Below are 22,198 nucleotides of genomic sequence, written 5' to 3'. Positions count from 1 at the left end.
TGTGTCCACCACTACAGGGACCCCAAGCAAACCCACTAACCCAAGACAATCAGGGATCTGGGGTTCAAGGCAGTGGGCACACGGTTCAGGGGACAGAGGCACAGGATAACAGGGAAGCTGGGAGGACTGCTGTGCGACAGGGGGAGGACAGGCCTAGGAAACCCACTTTCCATGAGGCACTCTCAAACAACATGGGAGCATACCATCATTCCCAGGAGACCATGGGCACGGTACGGGCCAAGTTTCATGAGACCCAGCGGCTGCAGGAGGAACACTACCTGGGGATCAGGGAGGACTTGAAGTCTATTAACAACACCCTGGTCACCATTGCAGGGATGCTGGCAGACATGGCCAACACCAAAAGGGACACAGTGGCACACCAACGGGCCCCTGACACTAGCCTGAACGATTGACATCCCTCCACATCTGCCGGCGCAAGTGGACAGGAGGTCCCACCACAGGACCAACATGCCACGAGCACCCACCCCCTGCAGAAGGGGAACCACCCCGCAAATGGTCCCTGTGATCCAGGCAGAAGACAGAGAACATTGCCAAGACTCCCGCCAGGAAATAGGACTCTCCTGATAGTCACCCTTCTGTCCCACTATGTTACCCTGTCCACCTTAAACTGCCATAGCTCCTCTTCCTATGCCCCCTTGGACAATGCACCTGGGATGCCAATAGACTGGACTCCACCATGTACATTCCTCCACCATCATCCCAGCACATTGCACAGCTCCCTCCACTTATTAGCACAGAAATAAACACCCTTGAATCACAAATCAATCTGGAGTCAGTCTGTACTTTCACTAATGTGTTATTGGAAACTTTCAGAAAAATAGCAATGTCAATGTTCATTTTCACATACCAATGTTAGACAGTTGTTGGGCAGCAGTTAACATAGCAGAAGGCAGAAAGTGGTGCACAGATCTGTAAAATGGAAAGCCAAAGTGAACTGTCAGGGTCCATACACAGAGGCAAAAAGGCAGAGTCATGCAATGTCCTACAGTAGTCTGATATGAGAGGAGCAGTGCCAGTCTCTTACCTGTGTCTCACTGGAAGTATTTCATGATGATGTTTTTTCGGTTGTCAATATCTTCTTCTTCTGTCTCCTCTTCTTCACTGTCCACAGGCTCCATAGCTGCCACAAGACCAACATCAGGCCCATCCTCCTGCAGAAAAGGCACCTGGCGTCGCAAAGCCAGGTTGTAAATACATACAGCATGCCACGATGATCTGGCACACCTTCTTTGGTGAGTAGTATAGGGAGCCACCTGTCAGATGGAGGCACCGGAAACCTGGCCTTCAGGAGGCTGAAAGTACGCTCAACTATCCTCCTAGTCCGCCCATGTGCCTCATTGTAGCATTCCTCTGCCCTTGTCCGGGGATTCCTCACTGGGGTCAGTAGCCATGACAGGTTGGGTTAACCAGAGTCACCTGCAAATATAGAGGGACAACTATGAGACATACACCAACCATTAGGAAATCTACCATAGCCAGACACTTATGTAATCTGTGTTGGGACCTTGGGCTCACCTATTAGCCACACACGGTGCCTCTGGAGTTGTCCCATCACATAAGTGATGCTGCTATTCCTCAAAATGTAAGTGTGATGCACTGAGCCAGGATACTTGGCATTCACATGGGAGATGTACTGGTCTGCCAAACACACCATCTGCACATTCATAGAATGGTAGCTTTTGCGGTTTCTGTACACCTGTTCATTTCTGCGGGGGGGACAAATGCCACATGTGTACCATCAATGGCACCAATGATGTTGGGATATGTCCCAGGGCAGAGAAGTCAGCTTTCAATGTGGGCAAACCCTCCACCTGGGGGAATATGATGTAGCTGCGCATGTGTTTCAGCAGGGCAGACAACACTCTGGACAACACGTTAGAGAACATTGGCTGTGACATCCCTGATGCCATGGCCACTGTTGTTTGAAAGGACCCACTGCCAGGAAATGGAGTACTGACAGGACCTGCGCTAGAGGGGGTATTCCTGTGGGGTGGCCGATAGCTGACATCAGGTCTGGCTCCAAGTGGGCACACAGTTCATGGATTGTGCCACGATCAAGTCTGTAGGTGATGATGATGTATCTGTCTTCCATTGTCGACAGGTCCACCAGGGGTCTGCATACCAGAGGAAGATGCCATCTCATCATCTGCCCCAGTGGACGTTGCCTATGGAGGAGAAGGGTGAGCAGAGGGTCATACACCACATGGATTTCACAAGGGTGTTTAGAACAAATGTGATGTAATCTGTGTTTAGCGCTGTATGTCCGTATTCCTGCACAAAACTGTTGTGACGCAGTTAGTTAGCCTGCCATGTGGCCACCTGAAATGGCGGCTGTCTGACCTGTAAGAAGGGACAAGGGGAAAAGAGGTAACTGTGCTGGTGTTGTACACCGTCGCAGTAGGCGGACAAAGACCACGGTGCAATTCAGCATTGGTTATCATTGGGCCCTATGGGTTCCAGGAGCCAATGACGATGTACGCCGGCGGTGACGGTACGCACTGCCGTGGACGTGACCGCCATTTTCTATCTGTTCACTCAATTGATACCTCACCTTCAATAGGAGAGGACCTACACTGAAAGTGCTGCTGTGACATGAGTCTGTAAGCGACAATGGCTACAGTGTCTGGGGAAAGGGCCCCTGCCTTCACTGCGGAGGAGGTGGACCAACTGGTGGATGGGGTCCTCCCCCAATACATGCAACTCTATGGTCCACCAGACAAACAGGTGAGTACACTGTGAGAATTGTGGATGGGACATGAATGTATGGAGTGGCGTTGATGGAAGATACAGGTGGGGGGTGGGCATAGGCCAGCATCTGAGGATGGTCAGTGTATGTGTTTGTGGGCCAGGGTGGGTGGTTGTGGCCAATGAGTAAGAATAACTGGGCGGGGGAGTAAAATCCATTCCTACATTACATTTCCTCTAGGTCAGCGCCCACCAGAAGAAGGGTATTTGGCGTGCCATCGCCAAGGAAGTGCGGACCCTGGAGGTCTACCATAGACGGAGCAGCCACTACGCAAAAGATGGGAGGACCTGCGCCGCTGGACTAAGAAGACAGCGGAGGCTCTGCTGGGGATGGCCTCCCAACATGGAAGGGGTGCCCTTCGCACCATGACCCCTCTCATGTACCGGATCCTGGCGGTGGAATATCTGGAGTTGGATGGCCGCTTGAGGGCATCACAGCAGCTACAATGGGGTGAGTACTGTCTCATGCAGCTGACTCTGTGTGCTTCATGACGTTTCTGGGTGTGGAAAGAGGGCTGTGGGTTCCCGTAGGGCAGGGCAAGCGTGCCAGGGTAGATCCATTGTTAGGCAGGCTCAGTGGCAGTCCAACCCCAAAAGTGGTAGTGGCCCTCTACACCTAGTCAGGCTCCTGTGGGTTCCAGGTGTGCATCAAATGGGTATAGGCACAGTCCCCCATGGGCATGTGATTTTCCCCTGAACTGTTAGTGGATGGCCTAATGCATAGGGATGCTCCCTGTGTGTTGTGTCCGCCAACGGTGGTGTTGTTGCAGGCATTGACCATGTCTCTCCTCTGTCTTTCCCCCCTTTTTGTTTTGTTACCCTGTCCTTGTGTGCATCAGCATCATCTGGCAGAGGAGCAGGGGCACCGGAGCCGGAGGGAGCTGCAACCCGCATGGCCCTGGAGGGTGAATGTATGGAGTCTGAAGGCACCAGGGGGACGGAGGGCGAGGGGAGCTCCACCACAGGGACAGGAGGAGACACCAGCGACAGCGACTCTTCCTCTGATGGGAGCTCCCTTGCGGTGGCGGGCACCTCTGTGGCCACTGCAACAACAGGTACCGCTGCCATCCCCCCTACCAGCACTGCCCTCCCAGCAGCCCCTAATAGAGTTTCCCATGCCCGCTCAACCAGGAGGGTGGGCATCTTCTTCGCCCCAGGCACCTCAGGCCCAGCCCCAGTCATCCCTGCTGCCCTCAGTGAGGAGGCTATTGACCTCCTGAGATTCCTCATTGTTGGGCAATCAACCATTTTGAATGCCATCCAGGGTGTCGAGAAGCGTTTGCAGCAAACAAATGCATACATGAAGGGCATTCATTCTGGCGTGGCAGACCAACAGAGAGCATTTCAAGCTCTGGCCTCAGCACAGATGGCAGCCATTGTCCCTGTGTCCAGCCTCCCCCTCCCTCATCCAATACCCAGACTCAATCTCATGTACCTCAGCCTATCCCAAGCACACCATCAGACCAGCATGCACACTCATCAACACACAAGAGTGGACATGGCAAACATAAGCACCACACATCCCACAGACATTCACACAAGCACCATCCCCATGCAGACACACCAACATCCACTGCCTCCACTGTGTCCCCCTCCTCCACATCATCCTCCTCCCTCTCAGTCTCATCTCCACTCACACCTGCATGCACTACATCCTCAGCCACTACCTCCATCACCAGCACGCCCATCACCACACACCGCTCACGTGTAATCACCACCCCACTACCATTCACACGTCCCCGTGTCCTCTCCCAGTGTGTCTGTGAGCCCTCCTCCCAAACTACACAAACGCTGGCACACACTAACTCAACAGACATCCACCTCACAACAGCCTCCATCCCATGCACCCGCACCCAAATTCAGCAGACGTACACCTCCTACAACCACTACCTCTTCCTCCACTCCCAAACCCCCTCCATCTTCCCGTCCCAGTGTGTCTAAAAAACTCTTCCTCGCTAACTTTGACCTCTTCCCTACACCTCCCCCCGTCCTTCCCCTAGGGCCAGGATGTCCAGATCCCAGCCCAACACCTCAGCCACAAAATCCTCCAGCACTGTGGTCCCTGCAAGTCCTTTAACATCATGGGCCGCACCCATAAGGGCTGCTAGTGCACCACCCAATGAGGCCAAGGATCACCCTATTCCACCACCGGCCAAGGTGAAGAAGGGGACAACATGCCGTAAGGACAAGCCGCACCAACCAAGCAGCAAGCCTCCTCCAAGACAAAAGAGGACAGGGCCAAGGTCCCAGCAGCGACTTCCAAGGTGGGGAAGGGACACAAGGCTAAAGGAAATCAGCTCAGGGCACGGAGCCTCAGGGTGAGGGACTGGTGACACCCCTTCTGCAGGTCAAAACAGCAAGCTGTACTACGGTGGACACCGCCGCAACCACTGCCACCTGCACCGCCACCTGCACAGCCACATGCACGCCCATCTGCACGTCTGCTGTTTCTGCTCCAGTCCCCAACATCATCCCCAGTGGGCAGCCGTCCGAGGCTGCAGGAGACGTTCTGGTGTCTTCCTCCACAGGTGCGGACACATGCACCACCGCCAGCATGTCTGCCGCTGACACCGCCCCACCCACCGCCACTTGCCCGCGACGTACTCAGACTGTGCCACCACAGCCGACATAGACATCATCCCCAGTGGGCAGTCGTCCGCGGCTGCAGGAGACGTCCTAGACCCTGCACAGTGTACATGAGGGACCACAACCAGCACTAGCAGTACCAGCAGTTGGCAGGCTGAGTCGCCACAGGGTGGAGTGTGTCTCTGCCTCAATGGAGTATCCTGCTACCTGTTCCCAGGAAATCTCGTGGCTCTGACACCCAGGTGCGGGAATGGGAATTGCTACACACCATGTGAAGCACTCTGGGCACAAAGCCCCCTCCAGAACCAGTGGAGAACAGCATCCACTACCCCAGTCCTTGGCAGGATGAAGCACTCTGGGCACAAAGCCCCCTCCAGAACCAGTGGAGAAAAGGATCCACTAGAGAGACTGTGGCTTTGCACTCCCCAGGACCAAACAGTGGGCAAACCACCCACTTGGGAGACTTGTGAGACTGTGGCTTTGCACTCCCCAGGACCAAACAGTGGGCAAACCACCCACTTGAGAGACTTGTGAGACTGTGGCTTTGCACTCCCCAGGACCAAACAGTGGGCAAACCACCCACTTGAGAGACTTGTGAGACTGTGGCTTTGCACTCCCCTGGACCAAACAGTGGGCAAACCATCCACTTGAGAGACTTGTGAGACTGTGGCTTTGCACTCCCCAGGACCAATCAGTGGGCATGGAGCCCCATCGTGGAGCAGTGGCATTGCCCCTTCATCCGGCTGAGGTACCCCCCTCCCCTTCCCCCTGAGGTGCCTGTTTTTTTTTTTTGACCTGATGCCCCAGCAGTATTCTCTCCGTTTAGAGGCAGGTATCATGTGTGGGCTTTGCCCATGCATTTTGGGACCACTTGTCCATGGACAATGAATGGAACACTATCCAGACTTGTGTGGTTGCTGTGCATATTTGTATATCCTGATCTATTACAGACCTGTTTCCATATCTGAATTTTAGATGATTACACTTGTTACAATCATTTCCTTTTGTCCTTGCGTTCTTCCAGAAGGTTACGGGGTGTATATGTAATGTTGCGGCATGTATTTGTGTATATGGTGTTGTGGGTGACGGTGGGGCTGGAGGTGTTGCGTGTTGCGTGTGTGTGTCACTTTCTTTTTCCTCCCCCACCGTGTACTAGGTGCAGTACTCACGTGGTCGTCGCTGCCTTCTTTGCTGCTCCTGGTAGAAGAGGAGGTAAACCAACATTGGTAGCACCTGTAACTCAGGCGCCATGGCGTCCTGGTTCCTCGTTGGGTGTCGAGAGGTGAGTGGTTTCCGTTCCAAGTACTGTTTCCGCCGTGCTTTTGATGGCGATGGTACCGCCCCGGAAAAGCTGGCAGATTGGTGCCTTGTAATACAGTGGGCGGTACATTGTCGTCCGCCTATCTGTTGGCGGTTACCGCTGCGGTGTTTGTTTCTACCACTGTGTCGGTGGTAGTGTTAAAGTGGCTGTCTGTTTTGGCGGTTTCCGCCATGGTCGTGATTCCTTTTTTTTTACCGCCGGCCTGTTGACGGTATTACCGCCGCTTTAACACCGACCGCCAGAGTTGTAATGAGGCCCAATGATACTTCCACTTTAATTGGCTGGTGCAAATTAAGCAACACAAAAGGATGATGGACTGAGTGCTGAAAAATGCAAACACTCACCCCCAGTCACAGGTATGGGTTTAATCCATTGTTCTTTTGCTCACCATGCCACCTCAGTTTGGACCCAGCCATATGCAAATCAGTCTTGACCCTGTCCCTCATGGGAAGAGTCCAGCCCGAACTGCCGAGCCAGGTCCTCACTGGACTGGAAACAAGCATCCTGGGACCGGTTTCAGGGTTTCACCCTTCATGGTGCAAATTAAGGCATGGTCTTAAAGATTGGGCACTGTGCTACACATTCTGAAGCTAAAATAATTTGGCCCTATATAGGAGTCTGTGTGAACGCTGGATGGTGGACCAAACACAAGGAGTAATCGTGGCTTGAAGCTATCAAAGAAAGTTAAATGATTAAGTTTTTGTTGTATATGGCTTTTACCTTTGTGAGTTCAAGGGTAAGGTCAAGGGTGAGTGTCTGCTTCAAGCTTTATGTCCCACCTAGCCAACCAGAACTAGATGGAGGCATTGAAACAACCGATGATGGGCCACCACCTCACCTGCCTTATCCCTCCTCTTTCTGGTCTCCGCAGCCCAGGAAAACTCAGAGGTACTATATTAATTCTATGCGCTAAATCACTGGCCAGACACAGACATATTGTGTGAAGTGCACTGCTATCTGGGTACTGGCTCTGAAAACACACAAAATAATGATCATGTGTTAGAAAGAACAAATATAATATTTATCAGGTGACCATTTCCTTGCAGTCATTAAGACACTGGTTTCAGCCCAGAATGTTTGTGTGATTGTCTAATGCAGTATGGGTGCTGTCGTCTTGTTTTGCTTTAATTGAACTAATGACACTAATGAACCTGAAAACAATAAATTGTTGCTTAAAAGTTCAGGACTAGAGGGTTAACCCTAGGGGTGATCAAGTTACATATGAGAAACAGTCTTAGTGCATGTGTGTTTCAGATTGCCCTAAGAATGGCAGAGAGAGCGGGAAACTTTATTCTGATATTTGTGTTGTATATATCATTGGGAGAAGTTTATTACCAGGCAAACTGCACAAAGGGAAAGTAAATTTGATAATGGAACTATGATAGGCACTTCCAATTGTGGCTCCATCACACACCTCTCATCTTCATGTCATATGTGAGGGGAGCCACAATTTCACCACAACAAGCTCAGAGCACACCATCAGATTCTGACAAGCAGAACATTTAAAGTAAACCCACTCTACCAACAATGGGTAAAGTCATGCATCCTCTCACTTAATTCAAGCTAAAACAAAGATGTGAGGGAACTGCTGTTGTACACAGATACAGGAGATACGATAGTGGGCGCCTGAGGTTTGATGGTGGTTGCCTGTTGTTTTAGGGAGAATAGTTTTATATAACATTAGTTAAAAGAGGGTTCAATGTATCATTCTTGGGCTGCAGGTTATCCTCACTAATGATCACGATGATGAAGGGCAGTAACATCCAATGTAATGGATATTATTATTAGGAAATTATTAAGTAATTAATTTGCCCAGATTTAATAGACAGATGTAGACTTTCGCACAAGCTACGTGTTTAAAAGAGGGAGTGAGAACAAGATTGATATTGATAACATATTTTAGGGTGTGCAAATGCCAAATGCTTCTTGACACTATGCTACCAGCCCAACTAAGATCCTGAACCTGCCCCAAAAAACAGAATTACAGCTAATGTTCTACACCATCAAAAAGCCAGCTCTTAAGGAGTTTTCTAAATGATAAATTGTCCTTCTTAGTTTATATGTTGAGTTATTCCACAATCGAGCAGCAGTGTAGATACAACTTTTGACCCCCAAATTAGATCTCTTGATTTTTCACACAATTATTAGACTGGCATTAATAGAATGAAGAAGCCTTCTGGGGCATACCAGGTGAGATTTTCCTTCAAAAAGATTAGAGCACCTCCATATAGAGCTTTGTGAGCAATGCACAGAGTTTTTTAATCTGACTCGGTTCTTTATTGGTAGCCAATGTAACTCTTGCAAAGAACCTGAAACTGACTGGAATTTAGGAATTTTCTTCAACATACTTGCTGCCGCATTTTTAAGATACCACAGTTTTTGGAGAGAGCACTGATGATAGGTAACATAAAGAGCATTGCAATAAACAAACCTAGATAGCACCAAGGCTGTTATCACCTCTTTTTGCAGGTCAAACAGTATATACCAGAAAATCTTTCTAATCTTGTGCAATAAGAGTAAGCAAGATGAGGTAAGTATATTTATCTGGGCATTGAAAGTCAGGCCATAATCAAAGATTACTCCCACATTCTTTACAGTAGTTGCTGGGATGGGGAGAATAACCAACTCTTGAGGCCACCATAATTGGTCCCAGGATGGGATTTTTTTTCCAAAGAACTGAACTTCAGTTTTTGCAGAACTAAGCATAAGAATGTTGGTGTTCATTCACTTCCCTATAGCACTCATACAGCTATTAAAATCCTCAAGCCATCTCGGGCCCCTTCAATTCATTTACAGCCACCCTCTGCCCCTTCAGCTCACTCTGCAGCTTTCTGCTGTCTCCCATTGTGACGCTTTTTCGGTTTTATCTTCCTTCGTCTTTCCCATATGTGTCTTTTTCTCGCAATAAATGCTTGAAGCAGAAAAATAAGTGTAGGGCCTCAAAAGTAAATGCCGGTGCCCTGCACCTGAAACAACAAGCACAAATTAAGCACTAGTGCAGGGCTTTGATCAAGGCGGCCCAGGTCTCTGTCTCCTCTGAATCCACCCTTTACATTCTTTTTTCTGCCTCCCCAATACGTCGGCTTATGTGGGGATCAGACCGTTCCCTTTTGTCATTACCACGGTGGATCAGTAGTGCTCCCTATATTTCGAAGGATGAACTAGTCGACTGTTCTGTGCCGTGCCCAGCCACCAGCCACAAGACATTGTGCCATTACCTCTAAAATGACCATTAACATTTGCAGGCTTGGGAGGAATGTTTATCTTTGTGTGGGCTATGGGCATATGTTGTGCCTGGGAGGTTTGGTAGCAGGTAGACTTTATCCTCGAAAGACTCTTAATACCATAAACAAAAACAAATCAGTAGTGCACATACAGAGAAATACCTTCAGACTGCCCAGTGGAGCAAGGCGAGCCAGTATCCCATTGAAAAAGTATCTGTATAGGTTTGTGAAATCAGCTACTCTGGGCTGCGAGTCTTTGAGGAAGGGCTTGCAAGCATACCTGCTCTTTCATCCATGTTAAAATAAATGACATTTGTCCTGTGAACCCTGGATCTGTACTTGTAAACTCAACCTTAAACAAACATTGGTTATGGAGTCCACCATGAACAGAAAATATAGCACTACCAAAAATGTGTAAGCTATATACTAACGCTTGGGGTCTGATTTCGAGGGAGGAGCAAGACAGTTCTGGCTTTCTTTGTTTAACCTTATTTAATGTACAGTATTTACTTACATAGCTAATCAACTACTTTCCCTTTTAAAAAGTGAACTACTAACTGAAGTAGTAGAATTATTCAGCGATCTCGTGTTTTCCTTCCATGTTACCTTTGAGAGTCAGGTGATAAAATAATGGACTTGGCAATTACGTTCAAGGCCCAACAGGGCTGCGTGCACAGGGTAGTAGAGGAAACGACTTCTTTTGTCACAGTTCAAGCTCAGTACTGCTGATTCCCCAAGCCCCCCACCAGACACACGCCCAAACTCTTGTACTTGTTCCACAGTTTATACCGCATTCGGTTCCCCTCCGCTTTGTCCATTGTCTAGATCCCTCTCCCACCCTGGATACCAGTAAAGGTTTTTGGTAATAGAAATTGTTCTACAATTTCTTTTAAAACTTCATGTTTTATCTCAATTTAGCAAGGGGATTCAAGGCCTTTTTAGGGAAGGTCCAGTATTCGCCTGACATTTTAAAACCTAAGCAAGCACAGGTTCTTACATTTCCCAGTTCAGTGTGAAGTAGATCATTTCTAAAGTTAGACGAGGGCGTTCACTGCTCTGTTGAGTTATAAGGGGGGTCATTCTGACCCTGGCGGCCGGTGGCCGCCAGGGCCACCGACCACGGGAGCACCGCCAACAGGCTGGCGGTGCTCCCACGAGCATTCTGACCGCGGCGGTTCAGCCGCGGTCAGAAGCGGAAAGTCGGCGGTCTCCCGCCGACTTTCCGTTGCTCGGGGGAATCCTCCATGGCTGCAGAGCGCGCTCCGCAGCCATGGGGATTCTGACACCCCCTACCGCCATCCTGTTCCTGGCAGGTCTCCCGCCAGGAACAGGATGGCGGTAGGGGGTGCCGCGGGGCCCCTGGGGGCCCCTGCAGTGCCCATGCCCATGGCATGGGCACTGCAGGGGCCCCCGTAAGAGGGCCCCGCAAAGTATTTCAGTGTCTGCCATGCAGACACTGAAATACGCGACGGGTGCAAACTGCACCCGTCGCACCCCTGCAACTACGCCGGCTCAATTCTGAGCCGGCGTCCTTGTTGCAGGGGCATTTCCTCTGGGCCGGCGGGCGCTCTTTTGGAGAGCGCTCGCCGGCCCAGAGGAAATGTTAGAATGGCCGCCGCGGTCTTGTGACCGCGGTGCGGTCATTTGGCGGCGGAACCTTGGCGGACGGCCTCCGCAGTCCGCCAAGGTTAAAATCAGGCCCAAGATGTTTTAAGTACTAATGCTACCGATGCTTAAATACGGCAAGCAGCCACGATGCCACCTGTTAGTGTACTCATTTTCTTTCCTGCATTAGTCAATCTCATACAATGCAACTTTGGAAACAAATTAATATTTAATACTAGAATGAGCTTTTCTGTTTTTTAAAATTTCCTTTGGGGATATAAATCTAAATGTAAGCACAATTGATCAACGCAACGACCTTCAGTCAATGTTCCTCTGCAGACATTTAAAACTTGTATTCCATTAAGCATCATTTATATGCATGGAAATCGCAGCATATATATGACAAGGTGGTCTCCACAAATCAAGGAAACTCGCATTATTCAGAAGAGAAAATTCTAATTCGTAATGTACTGATGTAGATAGTCTGTGATAGGAATACGCTATTCGTCTTATTTTCTTACTTAAAAAGATTGATATGTGTTTTTACCAAGATTTCACAAAAAAATAATGTCCATACTTCACAGAGCTATGGAATATTTACTTATAGTCAATCTGTAATAGAGTTGGTATTCGAAGGTTGAACTCAAGTCAAGTGTCCCAAAATGGAACTGTGTCTCTGCTCATTAGGGCTGGAGCTACAATGGAAGGGAACCTGGAGGGCTGAGCAGGCCTATATTGATACACTGTGGTCCCTGCAAGTCCTGTAACATCATGGGCCGCACCCATAAGGGCTGCTAGTGCACCACCCAATGAGGCCAAGGATCACCCTATTCCACCACCGGCCAAGGTGAAGAAGGGGACAACATGCCGTAAGGACAAGCCACACCAACCAAGCAGCAAGCCTCCTCCAAGACAAAAGAGGACAGGGCCAAGGTCCCAGCAGCGACTTCCAAGGTGGGGAAGGGACACAAGGCTAAAGGAAATCAGCTCAGGGCACGGAGCCTCAGGGTGAGGGACTGGTGACACCCCTTCTGCAGGTCAAAACAGCAAGCTGTACTACGGTGGACACCGCCGCAACCACTGCCACCTGCACCGCCACCTGCACAGCCACATGCACGCCCATCTGCACGTCTGCTGTTTCTGCTCCAGTCCCCAACATCATCCCCAGTGGGCAGCCGTCCGAGGCTGCAGGAGACGTTCTGGTGTCTTCCTCCACAGGTGCGGACACATGCACCACCGCCAGCATGTCTGCCGCTGACACCGCCCCACCCACCGCCACTTGCCCGCGACGTACTCAGACTGTGCCACCACAGCCGACATAGACATCATCCCCAGTGGGCAGTCGTCCGCGGCTGCAGGAGACGTCCTAGACCCTGCACAGTGTACATGAGGGACCACAACCAGCACTAGCAGTACCAGCAGTTGGCAGGCTGAGTCGTCACAGGGTGGAGTGTGTCTCTGCCTCAATGGAGTATCCTGCTACCTGTTCCCAGGAAATCTCGTGGCTCTGACACCCAGGTGCGGGAATGGGAATTGCTACACACCATGTGAAGCACTCTGGGCACAAAGCCCCCTCCAGAACCAGTGGAGAACAGCATCCACTACCCCAGTCCTTGGCAGGATGAAGCACTCTGGGCACAAAGCCCCCTCCAGAACCAGTGGAGAAAAGGATCCATTAGAGAGACTGTGGCTTTGCACTCCCCAGGACCAAACAGTGGGCAAACCACCCACTTGGGAGACTTGTGAGACTGTGGCTTTGCACTCCCCAGGACCAAACAGTGGGCAAACCACCCACTTGAGAGACTTGTGAGACTGTGGCTTTGCACTCCCCAGGACCAAACAGTGGGCAAACCACCCACTTGAGAGACTTGTGAGACTGTGGCTTTGCACTCCCCTGGACCAAACAGTGGGCAAACCATCCACTTGAGAGACTTGTGAGACTGTGGCTTTGCACTCCCCAGGACCAATCAGTGGGCATGGAGCCCCCTCGTGGAGCAGTGGCATTGCCCCTTCATCCGGCTGAGGTACCCCCCTCCCCTTCCCCCTGAGGTGCCTGTTTTTTTTTTTTGACCTGATGCCCCAGCAGTATTCTCTCCGTTTAGAGGCAGGTATCATGTGTGGGCTTTGCCCATGCATTTTGGGACCACTTGTCCATGGACAATGAATGGAACACTATCCAGACTTGTGTGGTTGCTGTGCATATTTGTATATCCTGATCTATTACAGACCTGTTTCCATATCTGAATTTTAGATGATTACACTCGTTACAATCATTTCCTTTTGTCCTTGCGTTCTTCCAGAAGGTTACGGGGTGTATATGTAATGTTGCGGCATGTATTTGTGTATATGGTGTTGTGGGTGACGGTGGGGCTGGAGGTGTTGCGTGTTGCGTGTGTGTGTCACTTTCTTTTTCCTCCCCCACCGTGTACTAGGTGCAGCACTCACGTGGTCGTCGCTGCCTTCTTTGCTGCTCCTGGTAGAAGAGGAGGTAAACCAACATTGGTAGCACCTGTAACTCAGGCGCCATGGCGTCCTGGTTCCTCGTTGGGTGTCGAGAGGTGAGTGGTTTCCGTTCCAAGTACTGTTTCCGCCGTGCTTTTGATGGCGATGGTACCGCCCCGGAAAAGCTGGCAGATTGGTGCCTTGTAATACAGTGGGCGGTACATTGTCGTCCGCCTGTCTGTTGGCGGTTACCGCTGCGGTGTTTGTTTCTACCACTGTGTCGGTGGTAGTGTTAAAGTGGCTGTCTGTTTTGGCGGTTTCCGCCATGGTCGTGATTCCTTTTTTTTTACCGCCGGCCTGTTGACGGTATTACCGCCACTTTAACACCGACCGCCAGAGTTGTAATGAGGCCCAATGATACTTCCACTTTAATTGGCTGGTGCAAATTAAGCAACACAAAAGGATGATGGACTGAGTGCTGAAAAATGCAAACACTCACCCCCAGTCACAGGTATGGGTTTAATCCATTGTTCTTTTGCTCACCATGCCACCTCAGTTTGGACCCAGCCATATGCAAATCAGTCTTGACCCTGTCCCTCATGGGAAGAGTCCAGCCCGAACTGCCGAGCCAGGTCCTCACTGGACTGGAAACAAGCATCCTGGGACCGGTTTCAGGGTTTCACCCTTCATGGTGCAAATTAAGGCATGGTCTTAAAGATTGGGCACTGTGCTACACATTCTGAAGCTAAAATAATTTTGCCCTATATAGGAGTCTGTGTGAACGCTGGATGGTGGACCAAACACAAGGAGTAATCGTGGCTTGAAGCTATCAAAGAAAGTTAAATGATTATGTTTTTGTTGTATATGGCTTTTACCTTTGTGAGTTCAAGGGTAAGGTCAAGGGTGAGTGTCTGCTTCAAGCTTTATGTCCCACCTAGCCAACCAGAACTAGATGGAGGCATTGAAAAAACCGATGATGGGCCACCACCTCACCTGCCTTATCCCTCCTCTTTCTGGTCTCCGCAGCCCAGGAAAACTCAGAGGTACTATATTAATTCTATGCGCTAAATCACTGGCCAGACACAGACATATTGTGTGAAGTGCACTGCTATCTGGGTACTGGCTCTGAAAACACACAAAATAATGATCATGTGTTAGAAAGAACAAATATAATATTTATCAGGTGACCATTTCCTTGCAGTCATTAAGACACTGGTTTCAGCCCAGAATGTTTGTGTGATTGTCTAATGCAGTATGGGTGCTGTCGTCTTGTTTTGCTTTAATTGAACTAATGACACTAATGAACCTGAAAACAATAAATTGTTGCTTAAAAGTTCAGGACTAGAGGGTTAACCCTAGGGGTGATCAAGTTACATATGAGAAACAGTCTTAGTGCATGTGTGTTTCAGATTGCCCTAAGAATGGCAGAGAGAGCGGGAAACTTTATGCTGATATTTGTGTTGTATATATCATTGGGAGAAGTTTATTACCAGGCAAACTGCACAAAGGGAAAGTAAATTTGATAATGGAACTATGATAGGCACTTCCAATTGTGGCTCCATCACACACCTCTCAGCTTCATGTCATATGTGAGGGGAGCCACAATTTCACCACAACAAGCTCAGAGCACACCATCAGATTCTGACAAGCAGAACATTTAAAGTAAACCCACTCTACCAACAATGGGTAAAGTCATGCATCCTCTCACTTAATTCAAGCTAAAACAAAGATGTGAGGGAACTGCTGTTGTACACAGATACAGGAGATACGATAGTGGGCGCCTGAGGTTTGATGGTGGTTGCCTGTTGTTTTAGGGAGAATAGTTTTATATAACATTAGTTAAAAGAGGGTTCAATGTATCATTCTTGGGCTGCAGGTTATCCTCACTAATGATCACGATGATGAAGGGCAGTAACATCCAATGTAATGGATATTATTATTAGGAAATTATTAAGTAATTAATTTGCCCAGATTTAATAGACAGATGTAGACTTTCGCACAAGCTACGTGGTTAAAAGAGGGAGTGAGAACAAGATTGATATTGATAACATATTTTAGGGTGTGCAAATGCCAAATGCTTCTTGACACTATGCTACCAGCCCAACTAAGATCCTGAACCTGCCCCAAAAACAGAATTACAGCTAATGTTCTACACCATCAAAAAGCCAGCTCTTAAGGAGTTTTCTAAATGATAAATTGTCCTTCTTAGTTTATATGTTGAGTTATTCCACAATCGAGCAGCAGTGTAGATACAACTTTTGACCCCCAAATTAGATCTCTTGATTTTTCACACAATTATTAGACTGGCATTAATAGAATGAAGAAGCCTTCTGGGGCATACCAGGTGAGATTTTCCTTCAAAAAGATTAGAGCACCTCCATATAGAGCTTTGTGAGCAATGCACAGAGTTTTTTAATCTGACTCGGTTCTTTATTGGTAGCCAATGTAACTCTTGCAAAGAACCTGAAACTGACTGGAATTTAGGAATTTTCTTCAACATACTTGCTGCCGCATTTTTAAGATACCACAGTTTTTGGAGAGAGCACTGATGATAGGTAACATAAAGAGCATTGCAATAAACAAACCTAGATAGCACCAAGGCTGTTATCACCTCTTTTTGCAGGTCAAACAGTATATGCCAGAAAATCTTTCTAATCTTGTGCAATAAGAGTAAGCAAGATGAGGTAAGTATATTTATCTGGGCATTGAAAGTCAGGCCATAATCAAAGATTACTCCCACATTCTTTACAGTAGTTGCTGGGATGGGGAGAATAACCAACTCTTGAGGCCACCATAATTGGTCCCAGGATGGGATTTTTTTTCCAAAGAACTGAACTTCAGTTTTTGCAGAACTAAGCATAAGAATGTTGGTGTTCATTCACTTCCCTATAGCACTCATACAGCTATTAAAATCCTCAAGCCATCTCGGGCCCCTTCAATTCATTTACAGCCACCCTCTGCCCCTTCAGCTCACTCTGCAGCTTTCTGCTGTCTCCCATTGTGACGCTTTTTCGGTTTTATCTTCCTTCGTCTTTCCCATATGTGTCTTTTTCTCGCAATAAATGCTTGAAGCAGAAAAATAAGTGTAGGGCCTCAAAAGTAAATGCCGGTGCCCTGCACCTGAAACAACAAGCACAAATTAAGCACTAGTGCAGGGCTTTGATCAAGGCGGCCCAGGTCTCTGTCTCCTCTGAATACACCCTTTACATTCTTTTTTCTGCCTCCCCAATACGTCGGCTTATGTGGGGATCAGACCGTTCCCTTTTGTCATTACCACGGTGGATCAGTAGTGCTCCCTATATTTCGAAGGATGAACTAGTCGACTGTTCTGTGCCGTGCCCAGCCACCAGCCACAAGACATTGTGCCATTACCTCTAAAATGACCATTAACATTTGCAGGCTTGGGAGGAATGTTTATCTTTGTGTGGGCTATGGGCATATGTTGTGGCTGGGAGGTTTGGTAGCAGGTAGACTTTATCCTCGAAAGACTCTTAATACCATAAACAAAAACAAATCAGTAGTGCACATACAGAGAAATACCTTCAGACTGCCCAGTGGAGCAAGGCGAGCCAGTATCCCATTGAAAAAGTATCTGTATAGGTTTGTGAAATCAGCTACTCTGGGCTGCGAGTCTTTGAGGAAGGGCTTGCAAGCATACCTGCTCTTTCATCCATGTTAAAATAAATGACATTTGTCCTGTGAACCCTGGATCTGTACTTGTAAACTCAACCTTAAACAAACATTGGTTATGGAGTCCACCATGAACAGAAAATATAGCACTACCAAAAATGTGTAAGCTATATACTAACGCTTGGGGTCTGATTTCGAGGGAGGAGCAAGACAGTTCTGGCTTTCTTTGTTTAACCTTATTTAATGTACAGTATTTACTTACATAGCTAATCAACTACTTTCCCTTTTAAAAAGTGAACTACTAACTGAAGTAGTAGAATTATTCAGCGATCTCGTGTTTTCCTTCCATGTTACCTTTGAAAGTCAGGTGATAAAATAATGGACTTGGCAATTACGTTCAAGGCCCAACAGGGCTGCGTGCACAGGGTAGTAGAGGAAACGACTTCTTTTGTCACAGTTCAAGCTCAGTACTGCTGATTCCCCAAGCCCCCCACCAGACACACGCCCAAACTCTTGTACTTGTTCCACAGTTTATACCGCATTCGGTTCCCCTCCGCTTTGTCCATTGTCTAGATCCCTCTCCCACCCTGGATACCAGTAAAGGTTTTTGGTAATAGAAATTGTTCTACAATTTCTTTTAAAACTTCATGTTTTATCTCAATTTAGCAAGGGGATTCAAGGCCTTTTTAGGGAAGGTCCAGTATTCGCCTGACATTTTAAAACCTAAGCAAGCACAGGTTCTTACATTTCCCAGTTCAGTGTGAAGTAGATCATTTCTAAAGTTAGACGAGGGCGTTCACTGCTCTGTTGAGTTATAAGGGGGGTCATTCTGACCCTGGTGGCCGGTGGCCGCCAGGGCCACCGACCACGGGAGCACCGCCAACAGGCTGGCGGTGCTCCCACGAGCATTCTGACCGCGGCGGTTCAGCCGCGGTCAGAAGCGGAAAGTCGGCGGTCTCCCGCCGACTTTCCGCTGCTCGGGGGAATCCTCCATGGCTGCAGAGCGCGCTCCGCAGCCATGGGGATTCTGACACCCCCTACCGCCATCCTGTTCCTGGCGGGTCTCCCGCCAGGAACAGGATGGCGGTAGGGGGTGCCGCGGGGCCCCTGGGGGCCCCTGCAGTGCCCATGCCCATGGCATGGGCACTGCAGGGGCCCTCGTAAGAGGGCCCTGCAAAGTATTTCAGTGTCTGCCATGCAGACACTGAAATACGCGACGGGTGCAAACTGCACCCGTCGCACCCCTGCAACTACGCCGGCTCAATTCTGAGCCGGCGTCCTTGTTGCAGGGGCATTTCCTCTGGGCCGGCGGGCGCTCTTTTGGAGAGCGCTCGCCGGCCCAGAGGAAATGTTAGAATGGCCGCCGCGGTCTTGTGACCGCGGTGCGGTCATTTGGCGGCGGAACCTTGGCGGACGGCCTCCGCCGTCCGCCAAGGTTAAAATCAGGCCCAACATGTTTTAAGTACTAATACTACCGATGCTTAAATACGGCAAGCAGCCACGATGCCACCTGTTAGTGTACTCATTTTCTTTCCTGCATTAGTCAATCTCATACAATGCAACTTTGGAAACAAATTAATATTTAATACTAGAATGATCTTTTCTGTTTTTTAAAATTTCCTTTGGGGATATAAATCTAAATGTAAGCACAATTGATCAACGCAACGACCTTCAGTCAATGTTCCTCTGCAGACATTTTAAACTTGTATTCCATTAAGCATCATTTATATGCATGGAAATCGCAGCATATATATGACAAGGTGGTCTCCACAAATCAAGGAAACTCGCATTATTCAGAAGAGAAAATTCTAATTCGTAATGTACTGATGTAGATAGTCTGTGATAGGAATACGCTGTTTGTCTTATTTTCTTACTTAAAAAGATTGATATGTGTTTTTACCAAGATTTCACAAAAAAATAATGTCCATACTTTACAGAGCTATGGAATATTTACTTATAGTCAATCTGTAATAGAGTTGGTATTCGAAGGTTGAACTCAAGTCAAGTGTCCCAAAATGGAACTGTGTCTCTGCTCATTAGGGCTGGAGCTACAATGGAAGGGAACCTGGAGGGCTGAGCAGGCCTATATTGATAGGCATGTAGGCAGGTCTAATTTGCTATGAAAAAACAATTGCAATCACCTTGGAACAGTATTTAACTTCAGCCTTTGGTTGCAAGTGGGCCCCACGGACCTTAATTTTAGACCCACCACCTATTTTTCCTGATCATGCCTTGACACAGAGCAAGAGCGAGAAAACCACAAAGGTATGAAAGAAGTACAAAGATGAAAAAACAGTAACAAAGAAAGAAAGCAAGAATGACAGAGGGGTGGAATCAAGACTACCTGGCCTGAGTATACGAAACACCCAAAATTGACTAGCACCCACCACAATCGTCTGAGAAAACTTTGTTCACTGCCACTTATTCTTTTGCAAATTAACCACTTCTGCAGAATAATTATGGCATGTAACCTGCAGAGTAGGAGCTAGTCTGCTTTGATTTTTTTGACAATTATAGGAAAGCAAAGTTTTTCCTTCCTTCATGTGGCAAAGGTAACTACTTGTGCTGCTGCTCTGACAGCTTTCAGAATTATCTTGAGACCGGTATCTAAACGTGTTAATACTTATATGCCTTACATGTACATTGAATACCCCAATGTACTTTGAGACTCATTTATATATAACATTTAGATTACTAAGGGCCTCATTATGAGTCTGGCAGTCTTGAGACCACCAGCCTCACAGTGATGGTTGGACCACGGCACTGCAGGCAGTCCGACCACCACATTATGACCCTGGTGTTCGGACCGCCAAAGGACCAACATCCCCACCAGAAACATGGTTGCTGGCGGGCTGATGGCAGTTGGACTCATGGTCAGCCACGGTGGAGTTCAGCACCACTGTGTTGATCACATGTCCCCAGTCTGCCAGCCTTTTCATGGCGGTTTCACTGCCAAAAAAGGCTGGCAGAAAGGAAGTTCCGGGGGCCACAGGGGTGCCCCTTCCCAGCACTCTTGGAAAGTGCACTGCCTACTTTGCTCTGTTCTTCCAGGGCTGACTGGCAGGAAGGCCGTAATATGATTTTCCCACCGGTCAGCCCAGTAGGAACATCATAATACAACTAGGGGTGAGGCCGTCTGGTTGACAGCAGTCTCATCCCCACAAGTTTGGCAGTCGGCTCGACTGACACCAAACCCATAATTAAGGCCTAAGTCAGAATGTGCAACTTACTCATGTTTAATTCTGGAACAATTCATACATGAAAAATGTGGATTTTAAATTGACATAACATTTGCTGCATATCTTAAGGGGAACTCCAATTCTAGTGCAGCTATGCTTGGGTTAAAAATCAGTGGCATAATGTTAAAGCTAACATATCTATCTTTTACACTCCATAATTCTACTTAAAAGTCTGAGCTTTTATGTTAAACAACACTAGGGTGATACATGTGCCCTAGCACCCAGATCACAAACTTTGGAATTAGTGGCACTGAGCATTGAGCTCACATCCTGCTAATGTAATGCATAATGAGCAGCTCCCCTGACAATATGTGACCCTGGCATGTTTGGCATTTGTATGTGGCCCTAGCAGGCTGGTACATTAAGTAGATATATCACATATATGAATAGCACGCTAGACGGATGGAAACTTTTAACATCCTATAACTACCAGTTTAAGCACCACACATTTATAGTTTGGATGTGCCCTGGCTTATAATTGAGTGTTTCAATTCTAAAGATATTTCTGTTTCTAATTGATGTTATTTCATCTGTACCTAGGCTCTTTTGTTGATTCTTTTTTAGATAGGCAGTGCTGTTTCTGTGGCACAAATATAACCATCTGCTGACCACAAAGTATTTTGTATGGGAAAGGCAATGCTCTCACATGAACTTGCTTGTGTATTATGCTTCTAGTAACTAAGGAGCACATGTACGAAATACAGGTTTTGTGACTCGCAAATTGCGAGTCAGAGTGACTCGCAATTTGCGAGTCGCAAAACCTTATGTACAACAGTGTCAATTATACTGTTTGTGATTTTCAAGGGGGTCGCAAATGACCTATCTCATGAGTAGTCATGAGATAGGTCGCAATTTGCGACCCCATTGGGAATGGCCACCCTCATAGGGATGGTGGCCTGCTGGAGACAGCAGACCACCTTGTCTGTGACTGCTTTTAAATAAAGCATTTTTTTTCTTTATATGCAGCCTATTTTCCTTAAAAAAGGAAAACGAGATGCATTTCAAAAACAAATAATGAAAAGTATTCTTCTAATTTTTTCAGAGCAGGCAGTGGTCCGTAGGACCATCGCCTGCTCTGAAAAAATGTTTTTGTTGCCATTCACAAAGGGGAAGGGGTCCCATGGGGACCCCTTCCCGTTTGCAAATGTGTTAGCATCAGTTTGAAACTGGGGCTAACTGCGATTGTTTGCGACCGCATTCGCGGTCAGAAAACAATCATTCATGGGACTGCGACTCGCAATTAGGAAGGGAACACCTTCCTAATTGCAACTCGTAAACCCTTTTTGTGATTCGGTAAATAGATTACAGAATCACAAAAATGGGTCTGTACTTCCCAAACTGCATTTTGCACGTCATCGGCCCGATTCTCCGTTTGCGAAGTGCAA

The sequence above is a fragment of the Pleurodeles waltl genome, chromosome 7 (assembly GCF_031143425.1).
Source record: "Pleurodeles waltl isolate 20211129_DDA chromosome 7, aPleWal1.hap1.20221129, whole genome shotgun sequence".
In the NCBI taxonomy this organism is placed as follows: Eukaryota; Metazoa; Chordata; class Amphibia; order Caudata; family Salamandridae; genus Pleurodeles; species Pleurodeles waltl.
Note: the sequence above shows the minus strand (reverse complement) of the source record.